Below are 21,009 nucleotides of genomic sequence, written 5' to 3' on the forward strand. Positions count from 1 at the left end.
TCAGCACATTCACATCTTGGATATCTAGCTTTGATACTTTTGAAAAACAGCACTTTTTGCACAGAAGCAAAAAGAACCTTTTGAAAGATGGAAGTGCACTCTGAAATTAGAGTAATTCTGATAGTTTCTGCTCAGTTATTTTTTCAGTCGTGTCCCCGAATATGCCTCTAGCAGATTGTCAAGCAGAGGTGGGTTTTTTGTTGTTGTTGTTGTTTTTTTTTAAGGGAGTTGCTAGTGTAGAGGGACAAAATCTACTTTCTAATGTACAATTGGCCACATATTTCCACTTGACTATAACAAAAAATGTCAATACAGGTAACAGCAATTACCATGGTTTGCTTTCTTGTAGGAAGAACTAGGATTCTTTTTTTTCTTTTTCTTTTTTTTTCTTTTTTTTTTTTCCCTCAGTACAGAAGTACCAAAGTAGTATAATTACCTGGACTTAGATTCAGGAATGGTGTGTGGGAGCTATTTGAAAATCTAGTTCTATAAAATCAATTCCTGTGTCTGTATTTAGCTCAATATGTGTTTGCTGTGTACTCATTCCCCTCTGTTTGGCTAAAGCTGAGTAATCAGTCATTGCTAGGAATTATTATTCTCATGAAACTTTACTCTTCAGGAGGATTCTTATCTTAAGGATTGTTATTCAGAAAACTATACTTGGGACATTATCCTTGGTGATAAATCCTTAGTGAGGAAAAAAAAATAATTATATGCTAAATTTTCATTTAGCATATAATATATAGAATATAAGCTCTATAACGAAAACAGTTAAACAAAAAAACTCAAACTCCTAAAAATATAATAATCGTATCGGTTTTGCTTTGTTTTTCTAGTGCAGCAAAAGGAATACCTGTGATTTTTGGCTTTTTAATATTTGAAGCACATGCTTGGTCTTGAATAATGGGAGAGAACTAAATAGAGTAACTTCATTTGTTATCCTTTCACACTGGGGAAATTAAAATTTCAATGTACTGTTAAAAACCTGGAGACCAGATCCTCAGAGATTATCATATTTGGAAACAGGCTGATGACTGCAAAACATTTTTTTTTTTTTAATATATATATTGACTGTATATATAAATATATATTGACTACAGAATTTGGAAGAATGTTGCTGCAAATTATTACACATTTATTTCCATTATACTGTGAAAGATATGAATAAATATTTTTGCATCAATACTAACACTGTTCTTTACTAGTGATGGTCTCACAATTTAAAAGTAAGAAAAATCTGGATTTTAGTGGATAGAAATGAACTGAATTGCCAGTGGTTAATATCAAAAACAATCAAAAACATTGTCAAAGGTCAATCTTCAGCCTGGCTTATCTCATCTGCTTTGAATTCACAGTTAATGTTTTAGAGAATAAAAACAAAGCAAAGCAAAACAAAACAAAACAAAAAACAAACAACACAAAAAGACACCTTATGAATGTTAAATAAAATTAGTATTATGTAGTCAATTTGAAGAATGTCTCTAATCTTTCAGAGAAAGCACATGACTGTGAATAACTTAATTTACTTGCATAAGGAGACAGTGATGAAGGAGATACAGTATTCTAATGCAATGCTGAGATAAAAATTACCATTCCACACACTAAATGCTATATTTAGTGTGTATAATGTTTGGAAATCTCTATAAGACAAGTGATTATTTATTAGATAATTTTAATTTTAATCAATTTCTTTGTGGAATTTTCTCAAGTTTGTTTGCTTCTCTACTGTTAAATTCTTTTTTTTTTTTTTCAGATGTGTCTATGTGGAGATCTTGGTAAAACAACAAACAATTTATGCAGAAGAGCATAGGCTGCAGTAATTGATACCTTAGGATGTCTGTCTGTCTCTCCTGTTCACTTCTCTGGTATCAGTGTCCACTCCCTTCTTTAACCTCCTCAGTCTTCTCAAAAAAAAAAAAAAAAAAAGAGTAAAAATTAAAAAATTAAAATAAAAAAGACACATCCTCTGGGAGAGTAAATAAACCAAGAAAAATATATTTGACATACTTTTGTCTCAACACAGCAAGGACATTATCTCAAGTAATGACATGTAAGAGGAAGTGTTAGATTAAACAGCCTTTGTATGCTATTTCCAGAGTATTTTGTCCAAACAGGGAAGGCCTACCACTAAAGTACAGGTTTTAAAAACACTAACATTTGTTGGAGAGGAAACATTATACTGGAAATGGATGGAAGTTGTCTTGGGAGATGAAGACAAGGTTTTCAATTAGTTATTAAGACAAAATGAAACTACTGGAAACAACAGAATGGATATATAATAAAGTATGGTTGAGTGAGTGAGCAATTAAATTTTAAATCCCACAATGATGAAATGTTCCTGTAGTGTCATGCTGGAATGCTGCGGTAGTGAACTGTGATAATCTGTAGAGATACCAGTTGCCTGGATAAATGTTCATAAAGGAGATTTGGTCATTGTGGTTTATCTATTCATCACATACAGCAAGATTTTCTGGAGTTACTGAAAATACTACTGTGTAGGAGGAAAAGCAAAACCATTCCATTTTATAGTCAAGGACAGAGAACACAGAGCACTTAGGTTCTTAATAGTGGATTCTCCTGGGACATCTCTTTCATTAGATGTTTCTGGACAGTTTGTCAGTGGGACTTCCCTTCTTATTTATTTCAATACTCGCAACACTACTTGGCTGGTGTCTTTTGTACAGACAATTCCAATTAGGTTCTGCATCTCTGAAGATAAATCCACCATTAATTGCCTGTTTGTCTTATTTAGGCAGCTTTTGCCAAATGCTCAATATGATGATGCATTAACGAAGAGTTCTTCACAGTCCTTTTATACAATTTTGTCCAAGGCACTGTCAACAGAAGAATGGAAGGATGTTTTCACAGTACCTGAAGAATCTTCTAGGGATCAGAATAATATTCCACTGAGTCCTCCTACAAACAGAAGTAGATTATGTGTTGAAAAGAGCATACAAATATTTTTTTACACTGCACTTTATTGCATACACTTCTAGAAGTCTCACTGGGTATATTATGCTCATTATTGAATTAAGTTTGTTTATAGTCAACAAGAGTTTATTAGCAGAAACACATGAAGGCCAGTTCTGAGCAGTCTTTTTAATAATATAATAACGTTATTATTTAAATTTAAATTATTATCAGGTTCTTTCAAGGACAACGTGACTTTTATTAACCATGGTTGTCATATTAAAAACTAGAAGTAAAACAACAACAGAATGATTAATCATGCTCTGATATTTCTGTTTTATAAATCAAGATGCCCAGTCATTGGTGATTGGGAAGACTGGATTCAAACTTTGGGATTCCTCCACCATCAGTAAAAGCAACCTGTACTCAAGTTGCATGCACACAAAACTTGCTTCCATCCTTGTTTCTTGGGCATGGACACTGGGCAAAGCATGGGGATATAAGGTGGAGACAAGTTCAGCTGTCTGCAATACAGACATGCTATCTCTTTCATAAGAAGATGAAGTGTTGGATGGAGACTATAAGGTAAAATATCACAATATAAGAGAATAACAGTTATTGGATGGAACTAAATGCAAATCCACTTTCCCTTAAGGTAGTATTGCTTATGCTAATCTAATTCAATTCAGTATTTTAGTCTTTTCCATTGAAGAAAAAAACAACCATAAAGTTTTCCAGTAAAGGAAAATGTAGGTCTTTTAAAATGCCACGCTGATACTTGATCATCTCACACTTGATCCAGAAACCTTTCTTTTCATCCAAAAGACCACTGACTTCTATTAAGTGTGTAAGTTACTGATTCTTCTTCAAACACATTACATTTCTTCTAACCACTTCCTCTTTCTCATTTTATTTTCCTAAAATCAAAATCAAGTACTATCACTCTTTCCTTCTTTCCTTCTCTCTCTCCCCACATTATTATTATTTTTTTTTCTCCTGAGGTTTCTCTGGCAAGAATGGAATGGAGTGGAATGGAATGAAATGGAATGGAATAGTTCATTTGGAAGGACCTTCAAAGATCATCTAGTCCAACTACCTGACAAACCAAAAGGGCTAACTAGAAGTTAAAGCATACCGTTGAGGGCATTATTCAAATGCCTTTTGAACGCTGAGAGACATGGGGCATCAACCACCTCTCTAGGAAACCTGTTCCAGTGTTTGACCATCCTCACAGTAAATAAATTTTTCCTAATGTCTAGTCTGAACTTCCTCTGGAAGAGTTTTGTGCAATTTCTGTGAATCCTTGTCAGCAGTTATCAGGGAGAAGGAATGGGCACCTCTTTCTCCACTTCCCCTTTACAAGAAGTTTTAGAGAGTGTAAGAATATGCACATGCGTATATGTGTAAAAAAATGTGTAAGAATGTGTAAAATGTATCAGAATAAGCACATCATGATCTTCCTTTAGAGTTTATCTAGCTGGGGAGATACAACACAGCACTGTGCACTTTGAGAAATAAGGTCCTATAATTCTATTTGGAAATATTTATTTTTTTAATTCTTGAAAAAAAAAATCTAGAAAATAATATATGACCTTCAACAGGACTTAAGTACCTCATATTGATTTTTTTTTTTTCCAAAGGCAATATTCTGTATTTAGTTTAGTAAATTTTCAGTTATGATTTCTTATTGTTGCCTACAAAAATATCACTCCACACAAAATGATCAGCATTTATTTCATTTTCTTTGCAATGTTTCATTTCATATAAAATTTTGAACCTGTTTTGCTTTCTGCTTAAAATCAAAAAACAGCCCACATACTTTCTCATAAAATACACAGTATTGATCTTCAGAGGATCCTTTGGAACCAGAGCTTGAACAGGTAGAGAAAGCAGATCTGAACTGAGACGGCAAGTAGTGTTAAGCCACATACAAGAAAAGAGAAAGGAGGTAGGAGAGGACTCAGGCAAAGTCACACAGCTGAAGAATTTTTGCTGCTGGTGCTTGTAACAAAATCCTGCTTAGAACTTGTCAACCATTTCAGTTTTTTAAGAATATTTTGAATTATAGTAAGATAAATGTTCAGGTCTGATATCAGGCATAACTTTATTGCCTACTCGTATCTGGCAGGCAGCACTTTTTGTGCCCAGCTACAGACCTTTTCTGTGAGAGTATCCTGAGTACCTATCATTTCCTTTTCAGCTGTCATGTGCAGACAGAGCATGAGAGTTCACACTCTTCATACCTTCTCAGTACAATCATCCACAGATATGTCTGCCTCATTACCTCTTCCAAGGTTCTGGAAAGCAGAACTGCTATTATCCTCCTGCTGGCCAGGAACAAGACCTTTTCTCTGTTACCTTACCATATAATGTCTGTTTGGAAAGATTTATTTTTTCAATTCTTGAAAAAATATATATCTTGAAAATAATATATACAATTTAGAAACAAATGTATCAATTCAAACATTTATTAGTAGTATAGTAATATCATACATATATGCTAGTAATATAGAATCATAGAATCATAGAATATCCCGAGTTGGAAGTGACCCACAAGGATCATTGAATCCAACTTCTGGCTCCACACGGGACCACCCAAAAATCAGACCATATGTCTGAGAGCATTGTCCAAACTGTTCTTGAACTCCAGCAGGCTCAATGCCCTGACTGCTTCCTTGGGGAGCCTGTTCCAGTGCCTGACCACCCTCTTGGTGAAGAACCTTTTCCTTAGACCCAGCCCAAACCTCCACTCATACAGTTTCATGCCACTCCCTCAGGTTTAGTATTATGTAATACTATGCAAGGAAACTTTCAGACAGAAACTACTGTAAAGTTACTGCAGGGGAACAGAATTCTAATCAACATATTGGGAAAAAAAATAACGTTATATTCTTGGAGAGGTAACAGCGTGATTAAAACCAAAATAAGGCTACACTGTGAAACCAATACAGAGTTATTTCACCTTCCTGCTTGTATACTGGCTTAACAAACGTCTTCATTCATACTTTAACTTCTTCTTAATAGGATTACTCTAAATGCAATGTGTTTGATGTTGCAATGCAACACTGCTAACTCAAAATCACTCTGCAATACAATCTCTTCTTACTGGCATTGTATAATTTATTACATCAACCAAAGAGGACAGAGCTGTTTTAATAATTTTTGGTACTGAAGGTGCAGAAGTTCATTTCTAATTTTAACATGATTGAATTTGTGTTTTATGCTTATAGTGATGGTAACAAAGGAATAGTAAGCATATGTTTTTTTCCTTCTCTGATAAACAGTGAAAACTATACTTTCCAATCCTAAAGACTGAAAACTAAATGCGTAAACTCATAAATATCCTAACAGTCAAGAAAGTAAAACATCTCAGCCCTCACTGTCCTCTGAAAAGACATGTTTATTCTGATTTCTAAATGTCAACTGAGAAATCCACAAAATTATCTCAACTTCAGGCTGCATCTTTGATTTCCACTGATACAGAAGTCTTTGGAAAGCATTAATAAATAAACAATTAAAATTCTATGTACTTAAAAAAATTATTTTGTTTGTATTTCAAGCAAATTCATCAATCATATTTGTGCACCAACTGCACAGAAAAGAAGGAATGAAAGATATAACTTTTATCATCATGTCCAGTTATGGAAATAAGACATGGTACAAGTGATTTTATTTCGTTTATATCATCCTGAAGGACTAAAGATATTCTTATGGATTGATTTGGGACTTGATTATATAACATATTTATATAACATTTAATTACATAACATTATAATATTTTATATAACATATTTGCTTAATATTTTATGCTTACTATATTTTACCACGAAAAACTTGATGTTGCTATGAATCCAAACTCGTTTTCATAGTCATGAGTATATTTTCAGATACAGAGCAGCCAAGTACTTAAATGGCTTATGATTTATGTAGTTAAATGAAACTGCTGATATGAAACAGAGAAAGAATGGACCAAATGTGGTACTTGGACCAAATTCCATTGCCTATCAGAAATACATAATTTCAGAACTATCCTACTGAAAATCTCATGATCTTTACAAAATAACGAAAGATGTCCTGCTGTTTAAAAGTCTCATCAGCACTTAATGCTTTTATAATAGAATAGTTCAGTTGGAAGGGACCTTCAAAGATCATCTGGTCCAACTTTAGAAACTGGACCACAAAAGTATTTTCCTTTGTGTATAGGAGGCATGTATGGCTATCATCCCTGCATTCATTTCATCTCCATTACTTCAGTTTCTGAGATTACATCCAGAAAGACATCTAAATACTTATTTTATGATACTAAAAATTGGAGAGAAAATTTATTTAGTTGCTTGGTAAAAATCAGCATTAATAAAGGAAGTTTAGAAATAGGATTTAGCATGGTTGGTATTATATGATGTACAATGTCTTTTTGACCACAATGACAACACCATAAATTTCTAACGATGGTAATCTAGATTTATTCTAATTAATGATCTAATCTGAAGTAATTCAGTCTGTAAATCATTTTCATGTGTCAGCTGGTAGTTCTCAGCAAAGGTTATTTTCGTTGTGAGGAAACTTTCTGCTCATATTCTACACAGTTTCTTAGCTTAAAGATTTTCCCTGGGCATCTTTCTAGTTGGAGAAACAATGTCTGTATATTAAATTTAGAAATTAAATGTCACTTAACTTGTAATAAAAATATGTTGGCAGTACCCAAAGGTTTTGTACTGTTTATGATTGAATGAATGAATCAAACGATAAATGAAGCTAATAACTGACACAGGAATTTGCCACTATTTATTTTGTCTTTGAAGTAACAGACACAGGAGTCATTAACATAGATATAAGTATTTATTTCTGATCTTCTTATTGTGTAATGTGCAATACATCTATTAGTTGCTCTTCTTGTTCAAAGCCATATATGCATTTTCAAAACACCATACATAATCTAAGAAGTCCCTATCCAGTGTGTTTGTTTGTTTTCTGAATGCATTTTAACACAGTTTTCTGTTAACAAACCAGTAGAATTTTTGTTGGATAATGAACATGAAAGGCAAACTGCATTTTTTTAATTTTTTTATTTTTTACAAGGTAGCAAAACATTGGAATAGGTGCCCAGAGAGGTTGTGGAAACCCTGTTTGTGCACATCTTCAAAACCCCGTGGCTTTTGGTAACATGGTGTGGAGAAAGCTGAATTACTCAATAACTTTTTTGCTTTAATCTTTACTGGCAAGTGTTCCAGTCACACTGCCAAAGTCACAGAAGGCAAAGGAAGGGACAAGGAGAATGAATAACTATCCACTGTAGAAAAGGATGAGGCTTGAGACCATATAAGAAACCTGAAGGTGCATAATAAGATAAGTCTGAGGGTCCTAAAGGAATGGACAGATGAGGTTTCTAAACCATTATATTTAAGATGTGGCAGTCCGGTGAAGTTCCCACTGGCTGGAAAAGAGGAAACATAACCCCAATTTTTAAAAAGGGATAAAAATGAAGACCTGGGTAACTATAGGTCAGTCAGTATGAACGCTATACCAGGCAAGAGCATGGAGTAGATCCTCCTGGAAACTATGCTAAGGCACATGGAAAATAAGGGGGTGATTGCTAACAGCCATCATGGCTTTACTAAGGGCAGATCATGCCTGACAAAGTTGGCGGCTTTCTGTTACAGGGTTACAGCATTGGTGGATAAGGGAAGAGAAACTGATGTCATCTACCTGGGAGTGTGCAAAGCATTATGCACTATTCTGTACAACATCCTTGTCTAAACTGGAGAGACAAGGATTTGACAGATGGACCAGTCGGTGGGTAAGGAATTGGCTGGATGGTCACATCCAGAGTTGTGGGTAATGGCTTGATGTCCAGATAGAGACCAGTGGCAAGTAGTATTCCTCAGCGGTTGGTATTGGGACTGGTGGTATTTAACATCTTTGTTGGTGACACGGACAGTGGGAACATGTTTGCTGATGACACCAAGCTCTGTGGTACAGTTGACAGGCTGGAGGAAAGGAATGCTGTCTAGAAGTACCTAGACAGGCTTGAGAGGTGGGCATGTGTAAACCTTACGAAGTTCAATAAGTCCAAACTCGAGGTTCTGCACCTTCGTCAGGGCAATCCCAAACACAAACACAGGCTGGGCAGATAATGGATTGAGAGAAGTCCTGAGGAGGACTTGGAAGTGTTGGTTGGTGAGGAACTCAACATTAGCCAGCAATGTGCACTTGCAGCCCAGAAAACCAATCATATCCTGGGCTGCATCAAAAGAAGTGTGGCCAGAAGGTTGAGGGAGCTGATTCTTCCCCTCTACTCTGCTCTTGTGAGACCCCATCTGGAGTACTGTGTTCAGGTCTGGGGCCCCCAACATAAGGCCATGGACATGTTAGAATGAATCTGTAAGATGATCACAGGGATGATCGGAGGCCTGGAATACCTCTCCTATGAAGACAGGCTAAGAGAGTTGGGATTGTTCAGCCTGCAGAAGAGAAGGCTCTCGAGAGCTTATAGCAGCCTTCTAGTACATAAATGGACCTTCAAGAAAGCTGAAAAGGGACTTTTTGCAAGGGCATGTAGTGATAGGACAGGGGGTAATGGTTTCAAGCTGAAAGAGGGTAGGTTTAGATTAGACATTAGGAAATTCTTCACTGTGAGGTTGGTGAGGCACAGGAATAGGTTGCCCAGAGAAGCTGTGAATGCCCCATCCCTGGACGTGTCCAAGGCCAGGTCGGATGGGGCCTTGAGCAACCTTGTCTAGTGGAAGGTGTCCCTACCCATGGCAGGAGGGTTAGAAATAGATCATCTTCGATTCTACTCTTCCAACTCAAACCATTCTGTTATTCTATGACGTAACGTTGCAGATAGATGTAACTTCAAGTTTGTCCTTGCTTTGAGTGGGGAACTGGAGCAGTTGGTTTCAGAGATCCCATCCAATCTAAATTAATCTATAATTCAATTGCAGGTTTTAGGAAGAATCTCATTTTTATTCTGGGTATGTTTTAATTTTTAAGAAAAGGTAGTTCTGTAAAGTGTTTTTCTAGTGTTATCTCATTTTTGATGCTACTAAGGTCTATGCTCAGCGCTTCAGGGACTTCTACATGTGTCATGCATGACTGCAGTCTCCTCTACCCAGATGTTTAACTGACAGCAGGGTTAATTATGTCTTGACATAAGTAGAATTTGAGGCAATGTCGTATCTTGTATTAACTTTCTGACACATTAAACACATACTAATCAAGAGCTATCTAGTACCACCACCCACCTAGAAATGCCACTCTTAAGGTGCATTTTATACAATAGTTTTTTAACGCAAAAAACTTTCTATAATAAGTTTTATAGCATGTAAACTCACAAAACTGTAACAGAGCATATGTGCCCTGTGAGGATCCAAGAAAATAATTGACTTTGCTCTGTGGGTAAAAGCACGCAAATGCTTATCATCTCAGAATTATATTACCAGCTGAAAGACGTAAACAGGGACTCAGCCAGTAGCAATGGGTAGTTGCAAATGCCTAGTGAATGCAGCATTAGAGAAATGGAATCCTTCTGGGTTCAATAGCTATAAAATCTGAAGACAGTAGCACCCACACTCGTTAGGGCTGTTGTCTTCAGCTGGGGACTTTCCATGATATAAAACAGAAAAAACAAACAAACAAAAAAAAAACTTTAAAAGACAGTTTAAACATTTCCAAGCCTTGATTATTCTGTGTTTCTGAGAAGTCTGAATCAACTTGAAGCAGATTATGTAGGATTTTTTCTTTAAAAAAGGGCTTTTTCTTTTTTTTTCTTTTTTTTCTTTTTTTTCTTTTTTTTTTTTTTTTTCATACCAGAAGTATCTTTAGGAATCAGTTTTCCTAATTTAAAAGAGCAATTTCACTTAATCGGTCTGAACTTTTGCAAATTTACTTTCTACTTGCCTTCTGTGTACTTCAAAGACTTTTCCATGCTTGGGTTGATACAGTCTAGCATATACAGTCTGTCCCCTGTATACAACTAAGATTAACAGATCCATAGTGTCATTCCCTTTTCCATACATCTTCTAATATACCTTAACTAGACATCAAGGAGCTCTTTCACATCTGTCCTGGAACTCTGTCACCAACATGTCAACAGTGGTTCTCTGGCCAGCTGCTATCAGGTTAAACACACCATGACTGAGATATGCATACCTTACCTCAGATAATTTAACATCTTTCCTCCACATAACTGATGATAATTGAAAGAATAATTTGGTTGAATTTGGCTAATATTACTTAAACTATTATAGCAGGTTTGCTGACAGACAATGTGATAGCACAAATATATTTTGTTTATGAAACTAGGTCAAAAACAAATTAAAATTCTATTTCCTTTGAGAGGGATTTTTATGTTATTCTACTGCTATTGGTATCAGCACTGTCATTTGAATCATCGTGATTCAATAACTTTGAATTATGGAACATAAGTACAGGGAATGTCTCATAAAATAGTGTATCATTATACATTTATCTGCAGGCAACTTCTGGGAAAAAGAATGACCCACTCAACTAGTAATTTCTCAGTCTGAAAAACCTTTGAAAGATGTAAGTGTGGAATTTAATCCTTAAAAATGCAGGAGAGTACTGACTAAAGTCTCCCACATCTTGGAGAAATTCCCCAGCCATTAGGCAGGTAGGGTTTTTTGTTACTGTCACCTGCTGTTACTGACTTTGGTACTTCCCGATGGGTTTAATTGTTAGGTCTTCTCAGGTTATGTATGACTGAGTCCTGAACGTGACCAGATCATTCATCAACTACTCTATCATTGTCTCATCAATGAATTGTTATACACATGGTTCCAGAGGACTCAGGACACCAAGTGCCGGGACTGGTTTCCAACTCTGGAGGTCAGATACCTCCAAAGGCTATGCACTACAGCACTTATTGTTTGGATGTCTAAACCCTTTTCTGGAGGTACCCTTTGATTCATAGAAGAATAAAAGTTTGTAAACATAGAAAAGCTCTAAGAATTAAGGTTTGATAATCATTTTTTAAAAAACATATTTGGATTGCACCTTCACATATCCCTAAATAACAAACATGGTGATTATGGACAGTCTTACTTTTTCAAAATAACAGTTTTAAAACTAAATTAGAGAACAGAAAGACAAAAACTATTCTCTGTTTTCCTGCTCATTGACTAAGGCTAGTTTGCTGGAACTGTTACATGAATGAACCATTCATATCATCGTACTGTTAATTATCACTGATAATTTCAATATTATAAAGACAAAATGCAGTCTCTGATGGAATATTGAATCCTGCTGGGAAACTCACATTGTGAAGTTAGGAAAACTAGATGAAATGCAACGTTCCAGTTCCAGAAAAGGAACAGAGAGTTTGGCATAATTCATAATTACGGAATTCAACATGTGACCAACCCTGCCGTTCCTCCTCCAGAATTATGGGAAAGGGAGTCTCCAATGTAAATTGTTAAACTGTTTTGACATACCAATATAAGGTTGCATTTCCCATTCCTTCACTTCATCCTTCATTGTCCATTCCCTTATTTTCTACTGAAATATCCCTCTGATCTGGGTATTATACTCTATTCATGGAAAATGCATCAGAGGTACAAGAGGAGGAAGGATACAACAGAAAACAAGGACTATATTAAAAGTCAAGATGACAGAGGACCCAGCTTGACACAGCAGTGAGTTACAGAACACAAACAAGGAATGTTTCTAATGAAAAAAAGAACACTAGCAGTCTGAGAGAGAAGGAAAGGTACACAAGGACCTCTTACTACATCTGGAGGAATGCACAGTGCATCTTGGTAGAGGCAATCTCAGAATATATAAACACATTGTCCACCTATGAGGCTAAACAGCTCATTCTGTTTGTGGACAGGTCAGTGAGAAAAATCAATATAGTTTCATAGACTACTTACATGTCAGATAAGTCTTCTCTAGTGAAAGAGAAAACTCATTGCTTAAGAAGAACATTTTGACTCATGTTAACAAAACTAACCATAAGTCAACTGTTACTGAGAGTAAAATGATAGTATGTTCTTCACTGCCATTTTTCTTCTAATTTTCTTGAGGAACTGACATAGAGTAAATCTGCACCATTAGGACTACAGTAATCAAAGCTCACTTCTCCTTTTTATTCATTCCTGCCATATAAGTACATTTTGAGAGAAGAATAAGGTAAATTTTTATTTAAGTTTTAGAATTGATTACAGTGCTCTTCAGATTACTCAATTTATGATTGTAAAGCCAAAAATCCTCAATTTATTCACTTTACAGTCCCAGTCCCAGTATCAAAATATCAGGGTGTACCTCCACATTATTTTCCTAGAATGACCTAGAGACTCGTGTGTGTCTGTTCTGGCAGGGGTCCTCCACAGGCCGCGGCCTCCATTGATACAGGTCCACATGCTCCACCGTGGTCTCCTCCATGGGTTGCAGCGTGGAATCCTGCTCCACCACGGTACTCCATGGGCTGCAGGGGGACAGCTTGCTTCACCATGGTCCTCACCACAGGCTGCAGGGGACTTATGCTCCGGCGCCTGGAGCACCTCTCCCCCTCCTTCTTCACTGACCTTGGTGCCTGCAAGGCTATTCGGCTATTCCTCACTCCTCTCACTCTCCCAGCTGCTGTGTGGCGCAGAGTTTTTCTTTTTCTTTTTTTTTTCTTTTTTTTTTTTTTTTCCCCTGTCTTAAATACCTGAAAGATCTGAAAATGTCTTATTGCTAACTCAAAAATATCGTCTCTCTGCATCTCTGGTGTAGTTGTTGGTTCTACAGAGAGAAGATGAAGGCATTACTAGACAGGGAAGTGATTAGTAGGGCACTTCAATTAAACTTAGCTCACATTTTATAATTGTAAGCAATTGTCCTTTATCTGTGTGTACCTGGGATTTATTAAACGTACTGAGTCAACTGATAGTGTGGACCACCAAACATAGAAATTCACTCAATGGTTGATCACTTTGGCTTCAATTTAGTGAACTCAGCTGTCTCAAAGTAAGGAATGGAAACTGTTTAGCTGGATTTTTTTCTTTGTCATATCCTGTTTTAAATTTATAATATGTGCAGTATCGAAGCAAAATAGAAATAAAGAGAATCTGTGTGAAAACTAACATCACTTTTTGCTGAAATGTGGCCTCAGAAATAAGGCATAATGGGAAAAAATATTATCTTGCAGAGTTTAGAAAAAAAAAAAGGCAAACTTAGAAGGGTATCAATGAAGAGAAACAAATATATCCTTAATTGAAAGTTTTCAGAATTAGTTTCCTAAAATGTGAGCTGGTTAGATAGTAGGTGCTTCAGAAAGGTTTTGAAAATTCACACAGTCATTGTTAAATCCTGAAGAAATCTCAGCTCTATACATACTTTTTGTCTTTGTCTGTATGGCTTCCTATATACCTCAACCTTGCTGTGTGGCATGAACAGAAATGCTGAATTTATAAGGTCTAATAATCTCACATTTTAAAGATAGCTCTTCTTTCCTTTATAAGGCTGGAAATTTTTATTTTCTTACCAGGCATGACCTCACTGTGTGTAAAACTGGAAATATCAAACCTTCAGTATATTCTTAAATTGACCATGCTGAATTATACACTTAGAAATTACATTCAGGACGGATAGGGCTTGAGTTATCAACCAGTAACTTGCAGTAGAAATTATTTCATTTCACTCTTACTAGTTTTGTACTACTACCAGTTGGTGAACCTATATTAGTTCCAGATAATTAAAAAATACATTAGGTATTATCAGAGTTGCTTTCTAAAATCAAAAAGGCAACCAAAAGGTGTAGCTGCAAGAGTTTAAAATGATTGCAACAAGTTAGATACAGACTACTACTTAAAAATAAATAAATAAATAAATAATTCTTTGTTATCCTTCAAAAAGTATAAGCCAGTTTCAAGGGGAGGACACCAGATAGTCCTCACTGTCAAACTCAGTCCTGACCCAATACAAATTTCCAAGTTTTGTTCTTTCAAGAAGTTTTAGCTAAATACTGACCTTACTCTTCTTGTTTAACCTAACAGATGCAGTCTTCTCACAGTCGGAGTTGGCATTTTCTGCTCCTGCTGTGCAAATTCTTACTGCAATTCACTGTCACTTGTTCTTCCTCTCCAGAATAAAAATAATTCAAATAGTAAAAGACCCTTACAAACTGGCACAGCAATTAAATTAGAAGTATGTAAAAACACCGAGGAAATCCAAGAACTCACTTATGTTCCAAAAGAAGAAGAAAAAATAAACATTTTATATCTCCCAATCAATATTCAGGACTGCTATGATCTTAATATCTCCCTTATATCTGTTTTCTTCTAACAAATTCACTAGTCATTTCCATTGCTTAATACTTATCTAATTTTAGATGGTCCATAGCTATGTTATCCCAAATGATTTTTTAAAATGTGGAATTCAGCATAAATAATAATAAAAAAATTCAATGAAATGTACTTATGTTCAGCGAGAAGGTACAGAAAATCTTATCCTTTAAATGTTCATACTGAGTTTGGCAGCATCAAATACATTTTCTTGAGGAAACTACTTCTTTTGTAAAGATAAGAAACTGAAATATGAAGGAAAACTTAAAAATTAACAGATGTCGCTTCTGGTACTGTTTAATTCTACAGCAAGTTTCCCATTGGCTTTGCAGGAATGTGGATTGGTCATCTGAGGATAACAGGATTTTAAATAAATTAGTCTTTCTATTAAAATTTTAAGACTTTTTTTTTTTTCCAGTCTCCATTTTTCAGTTATTTTGAGGAAAGGCTAAATCTTATTTAACATAGTGATTCTGAAGTAAAATTTTTTACTCTAAATATCTCTCACTTTACTATAGTCTCTGTTTCTTGCTGCCATTTCTCTGAGCCTAGTTATCTATGTTGGATTGTAGGTGGTCGGTACAGTCAACCTAAATAAAGGTTTACAAAAACAGCTTAAAAAGTGGTTGTTGTTTGGTGTGGAGTCCCTTTACAACACTTTGCTTTTTCTCTATATTCTTACATTATTTTAAGGAATATCTCAAAAAGCTACAGTGAAAGAGCTGTGAGATGTAGCAAAGTAAAGAAAAGTTCAGTATAAGGTGTGCTGTTGCAACTTGATTCATACTTTATTTTTTTTTTTTTTTTGGAAGTGCAAAGAATTAAGTATGAAAGACTTTTGTAGGGCCCCAGTGTGTTTGAAAAGGTAAAGAAAAGGTAAGGATATATACAATTTAATATCTTGAACTTGTAGTGCCTGCCCACTTTTCCGTTTTTCTTTCTTTTCTGTTTTCTGTCCCTGAATAAAATCAAGGTCATATTAAAAATGGGGCATGAAGAGGCTTTCAAGTTGTGCCAATTGAATTAACATTAAGATGTTTGTTTACATAAGTCAGTATTGCCCCATATATTTTGAAAAGGGAACGACCCATAGAAAAGATGAAATAATACCATTGGAAACCCTACCCTATTGTCTTACCCCTGGTTCTCTATAGTATAGTTTTATAGACTCATGCAATTTTTTGACTGGTTTTCTAAAGTCATGAGACTTCACTCAGTACATTTTTTATTTATATATTTTGCCAGCCTCTCCATTCTGTACTTTTTAACTCACTGTACAATATCAATTTAATAACACAAATAGATCATAATCTTTAAAAATATTTTAAATTCTTAAGAAAACTGTCAGAAATGGAAGAGAAGACAGAACCAAATTCATGCTTACAACAGTGAGCAAAGCAGGTGTTTTCTGTTCTGCCTCACCCACTGGCTGCTGAATTATTCAGGCTATTGTTATTGACCAAAAGCTTAGTATTTCTCTCTACTATAATACACAATGAAACAAAAATATTAGAAAAACAAAGGAAAAGAATTTTACATATGTGTATATAATAACAGCAACTACAGGACACTGAATGCAATAGGTTTCAAGGTCATGACTAACAGTGTATGTAACTAGTATTTCAGTTCAATCTGTGATTCCTTATGCACAGATGAAGCTCAGCAAAGCATGTAACAAAGCACATTTCAGGGATTGCTCATTTCAGAGGTGATGACAGATGCTCTTAAGGAATGTTTTGTTATGGCCAAAATAAAATGTGTGGAAAGTTATTTCAGTAATCAGAAATTAAAATGGAAATACTAAATAAACTGAAAACAATAACAGCAACAATTAAACAAGACATCTCCTACTAGAAGACTCACATGGAGTAAGCTGGAAGCAATGTGAGAAAAGTTTTCCTTCCAAAAGTGAGTATATTCAGATCCTAGCCACATTATTTTGTGTAATTTCAGAGGTCCTAGAGAACCCAGGACATTTGTAGAAGGTCCTGTGTACAACTGCTTATCTTTTTGTTTTCCTGTAATTTTCCCAATACCCTTCAGTTTAATCTGACATGTAATGGTAAAGTAAAAAACTGATTTCTGAAAAACATTATCCTGTTTCTTAAGGGAAGTGTAAGGAAAATATAGTTTTCAACTCTTCCATGGAGGATTGATTTAAATAATTTTCCAGATCCAATGGAGCATTGCAAGAAATAAAGAAAACAAAAGGAGAAAAAAATACAGTTAAAACACGATATTTGAAGGTATGAATAAAAGTAGTTGTGTATGGGATTTTTTTTTTTATTATTTTTTTTTTTTGTAGTTAAGAATGGAACAGTAAAGTTTATAGAACTTGGTTACCATAAGAACTTTGGTGTCTGCAGGACTGTTTCACCTTGTTTCCTTTCACATTTTCTCACTCCTCTCTCTCAGTTTCTCTTGCACAACCTTTTTTCTCCTTTCTTAAATATATTCTCCCAGAGGTGCAAACAACATCGCGTATTGGCTCAGCTTTGGCCAGCTTTTTGGCCAGTGGCTCCCTTTTGGAAGAAATCCTTTCTTCCTGCTTACTGACATTACACAATATTAGATGATCTCCAGACAAAAGGATGAATCTGCATTTTACCATCCAGAATACAGAAGAAAAACAGAATTTTTAAAGCTGCCCTTTTGCACTCACCTATGGCTATGCACCTGTCACATCTTGGACCAGCAGTTAGATAGTAAGTTCTGCTGTTGAAAGATTTTGCTTGGCTGTCTGCTTCTCCTTCTCATAAGATGCTTATTCTCTTTCTCCTACCTGTCATACAGCAACCTGGTTCACAACCCAGTTGATCAGCTGTTTTGCAGGGAGTCAAGTATCCCTATGCAAAATGTCTATGCCCTTAGTGTGAAGACAGGCAAAAATTAACACTGGTTGATAGACCTTGTTAAAGGTCTGTTCTTAAGCTTAGTTAGACATCAACCAGGCTTTAGTCAAGATAAAGCAATTAAGAAGTCACTGATGAATGCTTCAAATGAAGTTCAGTTATTCCTCGTGCTTTACAATATTTTAATGAGTTGGAGATTAGCTCACAGTCTTTGAAAATCAGTAACTGTTAAACTAGGCTGGAATATATACCTCAATTCACTCCTGATTAATAGCTATATTTCAACTGCGAACATACTAATCATGATTTACTAACATGTTGCTACTATTATGGCAAGCATTGTGATAGAAAACAAACAAACAAACAACAACAACAAACACACTAGAAAAATAAAAACACCACAATTACTTCTCTTGGAATCATAGAAAAGTTGCTGTTTGCATCTTTCAGCTTTACACATAAATTTTAACCAAATTATATACTCAGTAGACCATGCATAAGAGTTTTGACATATCAGGATATTGGGAATAAAGCTGAATTATTGAAGTATTTAACCAAAAGGGAAACAAAATATAAAACCAACCAACCAAACAAACACTGATAGCTAAATATTTGTGAAGCATTAAAATAAGTATATAAGTAATAAGTACTAAGTACTTAATAAGTAATAAGTACTCATTATTTTCTGAGCTTTTCTCACTGACTTCACTGAAATTCACAAATAGCTTTTTAAAACCTTTTCCTAGAGAACTTCTTTCAATAGTGTACTAGCAAATTCACAAAGAAAGAGTAAATATGTCATAGAATCACAGAACCGCAGAATCCTTTAAATTGGAAGGGACCTCTTGAGATCATGCAATCCAATCCTACTGCTCAACCAGGGTCAGCCAAAGCACAATGCCCAACATAATGTCCAGTTAGGCAACCTGTTCCAGTGTTTGACCACCCTCACAGTAAAAAAATATTTTGTTTTGTTCAGATAGAATTTAATATATTTTAATTTCTGCCCATTGCCTCTAGTTCTGTCACTGGACACCACTGTGAAGTCTGGCTCCCTGTTCTTTCTTTTCCCTATTCAGGTGTTTATACACAATATGATCTCCTGAAGGCTTCTCAGGATGAACAGTCCCAGTCCTCATACACTCTTCTCATATGTCAGATAATTCTGTCCCTTAACTGTCTTTGTGGATTTCTGTAGACTCTCTCCAGCAAGTCCATGTCTTTATTCCAGCATTTGAAATAAAGAAAGAAAAAAAAAAAGAAAAAAAAAAAGAAGAAAAACAAATGAACAACAACAACAACAAAAAACCAGTCCTGAGCTTCAGTAAAATATCTTTAATTTACACATAGAATTTCAAAGCATTTAAGTATTAAACTACTTATTCATGCCCTGCGTGTCTTTAGCCTCGTTCATACAATTACCACTGATCTCCACTTTCAGCTCACATGTGAATGGCCTATATGTCTGCTCTCTTCAGAGCAGGAATTATCTGGACTGGGCAGTTCATCCTCGCACAGACCCTACTTTTCTTTACCTGCAAAGTCATGCTTTATCAGTCTCTTCATTAGCACCATTTCTTTTACTCAGTCTCCAATCTCTTTTATTTTTTCCTGTTAAAATTCTAGGTTGCATCAACAGTTGTCTTGACATGAGCAGGTTACATAGACAAGGCCAAGATGGAACTAAACTGATGCTTTTGTTCCAAAGTCAGTTTGAAAGAACAAATAAGATGCAATGTTAACTTCTGTAAAGTCTGATTTTGTCTTCCTTTGAAGTGCGCTAGAATGGGAGTGGAAAGTTTTTCTCCAAAATGACAAAAACCATAAAGCATCCTTCAAAAGCATCCTTTTCCCCCCTTTTCTTTTGCTATAAATTATTCCCAACTTGTCAAATGTCACACTTGGGCTGCCATTTTGAACATTTGTGTCTGATCAGAGACTGCAATGAAGAACTTTCTGAAGCCATGCTTGGTTGTACTATGACAAGAACAAATACTTGTTACTGTTTAAGTAATTAAGATTATAAACCTGAAAGTGAATTTTTATGTGACTAAATTTATTGGGGAGCAAAGTCTTTCCACTGAAAACTGGGTTTCTGTCAGTGTATTTGAAAGCTACTCACCATAACACAGCATATTTGTATTTTTCTTCTAATGGTAAGAAAAGTGCTAAGGAACACTTTTCTTTACTAATTTTGTTCCACAAAGGCAGATGAAATGAAGGTGGCTAACCAAAATAATAATAATATTCAAAATATATACTGTCACTCAGGAAAAAAAAAAAAGCAAGCAAACAAAATAGCACAAAAATTCATCCCCTTATCTTTCCCCCTCCCGCCTCAAAAATGTAACCTGAAACCCATGACAAAGTAAAAAGCTATTTTAACATAAAATTGATAAGGATTTCTATAATGTCCAGGAGATGTCAGAACCAAAGTGTAGGTCATGATCTAAGACACAAAGCATAAGTCTCCTGAGCCATCTACAGGTCTCACAATGAAGTAGAAGGTTTTTAATGTAATATGTAGGGGCAGATGCTCATCAGTAAGCAAAAAGAAAATACGCTCTCCCCATATCCTCCCTTTTCTCATGAGATGAATGTAGCACCCCCTTATCTGTTTTCTCCCAGGCTAACTACATTCACTAGGGTGTGAGAACAGTATGGACACTTCAGAAGGGCTGTTAGAAGCAGCTGTGCAGCTAGCAGCCATAGCCATCACCTAGCATACAAAATAAGGTCAAAAATAGCTTTGAAAGCCTGAGGAGACATGATGAGACTTTGCTCACACCTGTTTTGAAACGACTTTGTTGTAAGAGAAAAGGGGGAAAAGCAGTCAGGACTTAAAGATTTAAGGACAGTATGAAATCAACCTCTCGGTCTCACTCTTTTCTTTCTTTATCCTTGGGAAGCTCTGCTTTTTCATCTTGGCATTGCAGTTACTACTGGAAGAGGCATTGACATTT

General features: G+C 35.5%; 1 long non-coding RNA gene across 1 annotated transcript; it reads right to left on the reverse strand.

The window, feature by feature from the left end:
* Positions 1-1,202: 1,202 nt before the first annotated feature.
* Positions 1,203-19,186, reverse strand: LOC136790446 (uncharacterized). Its single transcript, XR_010830371.1, has 3 exons — positions 17,857-19,186; positions 2,872-2,916; positions 1,203-1,901 (listed from the first exon to the last, which is right to left on the reverse strand). It is a non-coding gene; the product is annotated as an uncharacterized lncRNA (long non-coding RNA).
* Positions 19,187-21,009: the final 1,823 nt, after the last annotated feature.

The sequence above is a fragment of the Anser cygnoides genome, chromosome 3 (genome assembly GCF_040182565.1).
Source record: "Anser cygnoides isolate HZ-2024a breed goose chromosome 3, Taihu_goose_T2T_genome, whole genome shotgun sequence".
Classification (NCBI taxonomy): Eukaryota; Metazoa; Chordata; class Aves; order Anseriformes; family Anatidae; genus Anser; species Anser cygnoides.